The sequence below is a fragment of the Montipora capricornis genome, chromosome 3, assembly GCF_036669925.1.
Source record: "Montipora capricornis isolate CH-2021 chromosome 3, ASM3666992v2, whole genome shotgun sequence".
In the NCBI taxonomy this organism is placed as follows: domain Eukaryota; kingdom Metazoa; phylum Cnidaria; class Anthozoa; order Scleractinia; family Acroporidae; genus Montipora; species Montipora capricornis.
The window spans coordinates 33,928,398-33,933,397 of record NC_090885.1 but is presented as its reverse complement, the minus strand read 5'-3'; the positions used below and the strand labels follow the sequence as shown (position 1 = coordinate 33,933,397).

Here is a 5,000-nt window from a genome sequence, read left to right as displayed (position 1 = left end):
CATTTTTGTCAGTTAACATTACTAGGGCCCAGGTCACGTCCGTGACGAAAGGAGACAGTTACTAAGCTCCGTCCAAAAAGTGGCCCCCAAAAATGTTTTCGCTGTTGACACCACGCGTACAGGGACCTACTCACATTTGCTCGAAGCAAAAGTGCCTAACCAATCCCACTCGAAATGTACTTACGGGACTGTTTACAAAGTCAAAACATCCAAGCTGGAAAATACAAAAGATTATGATAGTTCCAGAGCATTTATTGCAAAACCTTGAGAAAGAAAATCGCTTAACATCACCTCCGCAACTCACGACCTTTACGCGCTTTTTACATGTATCGTTTCAAAACAACCTTTTTTGGATTAAGGTTATTACTGCTACAATGCGGCGTTTGGTTTTTAGGAGAACTATTTCTCACAAATACAACAAACAAATTCTTATCTGCTGCCTTTCCCTTCGAATCTCGAGTACTATGCCATTATTACATACCTGCCAACTCTCCCACTTTCCCGGGAGTCTCCTAGTTGGTCATCAAATCTCCCAGTCTCCTACCCTGCGAGCAGAGTCTCTTTCGATCTTCATTGATAAGTCGGGAAGAGGAAAGAAGACTCTGCTCACGGCCTGCACGTTTCATATCGAGCATGCGTTAACAGTGAATATTGTATTCGATGTCAGTCACACGTGACCAGTGGCCACAAAACGAAAACAAACGGTCGGGATATTTTCGAAACAAACAAGACAAACGTTCGCAATTCGACAGTATATTTTTGTGAATAAAGCGTTTCAAAGGTATGTTGTTTGCTCACTACGTCAACGTTGTGAACCGTTTTCAAATACGATATGAAACCAACTAAATACTCCCGTTTCACAATAAAATGGTCTCAAGCGATTCTCAAAATCCGAATTAAGAAAACCTTGAACTACGTTCAAAATCATAATACTCCCGTCTCATTTGAAAACAATATAGAATTATATAGAATGGTCCTTAGTGATTCGGAATTCTGGTTTAAAACCATTGTTGCTAACTATTTTTCAAGCGTTTTCAAATAAAAGTTTGTTAGCGTATGCTATAATTGATAAAAGAATCGTGCGTTAAGGAAATAAAATCGTAAACTCGTGTAAAGAAAGGCCACGATTATCGCATTGGATTTAAAACAATAGCGCTGCTATTAAATTATAGTTGAAGCGCGACCAGGCTCAATATTTTGCTCGAAAAGTGTATACATTTTTGCTTTAATATATTCGCTGGGTTGCGGCTTCCTCGTTCGCTCGATCAATCGCGCGCTACGCGACGCGCTACGCTCTACAGAAGTTAGGAAAAGAAAGAGACTGCTCTCAGTCTACATTCGCCAACCCCCCTTTTTCCTTCATTTAGGTGTTTTCAAAAGGGGTCATTTCATTACATGTCCGCTTCATTAAATTTCCTCCTCATTAGAACTCTTTCGTATGGTCTAGGCGAACGTGACTTACCCCTTATTGGTTCGTATAAATGCATGGAGATGGTTATGAAACTCGACAAGTTCAAAGGGTGCGTTTTTTTTGGGAAAATCCAAAAACGGATTTGTGATCTCTGATCAATGGATTCTTCAGCGTCAAAAAAACGCAAAATTCGAAAAAGGATTATCTTCCATGACACCGCAAACCAACAAACCCAGAGTTGCGTGCAATTTGAAAAAAAAAAAGTCGTGTTTAACTGGTTTGTTTTAAAGAAATTCTTCAATGAAAATGCCACCAGAAAAAAAATACCTTAGCGATTGATGAAAGGAGTGGAGAAAAGCATGCGTTCTAAGGTACAAATCGATTACAGAGGGTATTTTTTAGATGTGGGAAAGGTGCTAACAATATTATTGCTGTCAAAAACACTTCTAGTGTAATTTCTGGTGTGAATGTGCAGGAAACCTAACTATTTTCGATCTATTCGTGTCTTTGATCGCACGGTAAAATGGCGCGAGAAAAACATTTGGGCGAAACTGTCATGTACGGTAGCTGTTGTGTATCATTTTTCATGGAAAACCACTTGTCAAAGATACTTTTTTCAAATCCTTTCCCGAAAAAAAAGCTGAAGTGGTGAATCTCCAAAATCCGGATTTAGATTTGATCCGAAGTATCCTCCTCGAGTATGGATTTTGGATTTCCCCCAAAAAACGCAAAATCCGTTTTTGGATTCAAGAATCCTTTGTCGGGTTTTCCCAAAAAAACGCACCCTTAGTTTCATATTTTTGTCCGTATTTTTAGCCTCGACCCTGCCCAAAACACACCTTTTTTCGAGAAGATAACCAATCAAATCCTTCGATTAAATTATACGCAACTAATTTGCAAACCCGTGCGAAGCAAAAACAAAAGATTGTGCGACAACATTGTTCTTGCTTTTGAAGGTTTTAAGGTGTCTTAACAAGTCCCTTGATTAACTGTGATCTAAAGGCGGCCCTGCTTCCTATTGGTCTTTCTAAACGTGGTCCTAGTTCATCCGATTGTTGCCAAGCAGTCCAAGACCACCTAGAATAAATGTGTAGCAAGTTTCTCTCCGGGAACCGGAGAGGGTCACTCGGACCCCCACACGTTCCCACTTGTAAAATTAGGGTTTGTCAATAAATTTTCATTTTGCGTGATATTTGGCCTGATTTCCGGTTTGCGTGACATTTGCAGCGGACTTCCGGTGCTACGTTCATTAATGGACTCCTGCTGCTCATTAGTATTGACCGACAGGGCTTAAAAACGGCTGGACATGCGCACTAAGATTTAGGCTTCCTCTCGCAATACGATTTTCAAAATGGCGGACGACGAATGCAGATTTGACACGTCATTGTAACGGCCATTTCCAACGTCTTGCTCGCCCAAGGCCTTCAACTCCAAAGTGAATGAAAGGCACAACTGTTCAGTGCTGCCGTTTTGATCATGATGGCAGACATCGGAACGGTGATTTCATAACTATCAAGCAATCGACACAGCTCTCTTGAAGAGAATCTTTCACCGTTTCAGAATTTGCTCAAGGTACAGTTTTGCCGTGAACTAAGGGCGTTTCGATTTCTCTAAGGTTTTGAAAAGCATTTTTGGATAGGTTATTTGTTACTGTGACACATATCAAAAATGACTTTTGATTCGTTTTGATGAAAGTTTTAAATTCCTTGTTGTTCATGGACTTCAATGACATTTCATACGGAACAAACGGAGGAGCCATTCGTGAGTTGAAAACACTTTCGTCTCAGATGATGTTGATGTATTCATCAATAGTTCAGTCACTGAAAAGACTTTAAAGTATGCCTTGAGTTCAAAGAGGCGTTTCTCATTCAATTCGTGGGCAGATTAGAGTCTGGGGCTATATTGAATGTTATGTTTCGTCTAGTTAGCAAGGGAACATAAAACCTGAATTAAATAAACTGCTTTAGTGTGTTTGAAATCTTGTGTCGTGTCTTTCTATTTTAGACCACCTTTACACGATTCTTGCTCAACGACTGCCCTTTCGGCCAAAGATTTTTCTCGCAAAAATCCGCGGCTGACCGGCGTCGTCTCCTCGGCTGTTTAGTTTATGTTTTGTTGTTGCAAGTTTGTTAGGGGTTTTAAACTTTTTTCTCTTCATGATGTATTATGTTAACGTAACCTCAGAAACTGCTCGTTTTCCACCTTTTGCGGGAACCTATTATTTTCTATTCCCTGGATAGCGCTCATACCCGTCCATCAGCCAAACTTCGGACTGTGGAGATCTGAGGAAAATAATTGAGGTGCCGGAAAAGGAAAGGGAAAGTGACAAAGAATGAGAGAGTAGGCTGCTAACAAAAATTTCGATCTATCCATCTAAATAGATACACAAATATATTTGCACATTGTCATTGATCTAATAACAAAAACAAATTGAAGCACAAGAAATTTCCAAAAAATCTTGCTGCACAAATTGCCACCCAATTACAAATGAGGCTCTCCTTTTATTTCACATGCAACAGTCATTTCTCAGCAAAAGGCTCAACTTCGGGAGAAAAATGAGGAACTCAAGGATGAAACTAAAATCATTCAGAGAAAAATAAAAGATAAACAGTTTAGTCCCTCTGAAATGTTGCACACACCCAGACCCATCTCGCCAAATAAATGAAAATACCTTCAGCACAGTCAACCATTTAAATCCATTAATATATCAATATGCACATTCTCCACACTGTTCTCCAGACATTTCCTATGGTACATACATGTATGAGGAGAATAATTTATTTCACAATCAAGTCCTTTTTCACTTGTAGATCATTTCCCATTTTCTCAAGAACCTTCATGTTTGATCAGTTAAGAGACATTAACATAAGGAGAAATAAAATATTGGTAACTCTTAGGGGTTAAAGGGCTGAACATTCACTAAAACCTACACCTATCAGGGTGGATTCATAACTGCATGCCAAGACATTGCCATTCTGAGTTACCAGGGACACTGCCACATCTTAGGTTCTTTTAAAACAATGATAACAAATCAGCCTTGTCATCAAATTAAGTAATAACAAATGTAAACAGAGTACATGAACATTTGCCACATAAAAAACTATGTATACAATAAAAAATTCAATAAGCTTGAACTCTTCAGTACCTACATGTATAACATTTTTGCATTAATTTTACTATGAAAATGGAACAAGTGAAACCTCTTCTTATCTGCCCCATTTTGAAATCATTTTTCAAAAGGGAAAACCACCTTTAGCACACTTTTCCAGCAATTTCACAAGGCCCTCACCAGACACTAAGCAGATGGAGAAAATCTATGTGTCCCTTCCGAGATGGAAAGCTTATGTGAGGAGCTAGCCAGCGAATGCAGATTTATGGAAATACATCTGCGTTCGCAGGCTAGCGAGGAGCATGCACCAGGAATGTTTGAAGATATTTTGATGCTAAATTTAACAACGAAAAGAGAACCCCCTCACAAAAAAGAAGAAAGCTTCAAAAGTCAAGGGTTGTAGCAGTTCTGCAGAACTTGAGTTTCTTTCGAACCAGGTAGTTAACTAAAAATGTTCAAACATTTAAACAAAGGAAGTTC

General features: G+C 39.1%; 1 long non-coding RNA gene across 1 annotated transcript in view; it reads right to left on the bottom strand.

The window, feature by feature from the left end:
- LOC138042972 (uncharacterized) overlaps positions 1-2,566 on the bottom strand; it is a 3,250-nt gene extending 684 nt beyond the window's left edge. The window contains exons 1-2 of the long non-coding RNA XR_011131151.1: positions 482-2,566; positions 1-214 (exon numbers count right to left, since the gene is read on the bottom strand). The exon at positions 1-214 is cut by the window's left edge and continues 684 nt beyond it. This is a non-coding gene — a long non-coding RNA (uncharacterized lncRNA). The remainder of the gene's footprint in view (positions 215-481) is intronic.
- Positions 2,567-5,000: the final 2,434 nt, after the last annotated feature.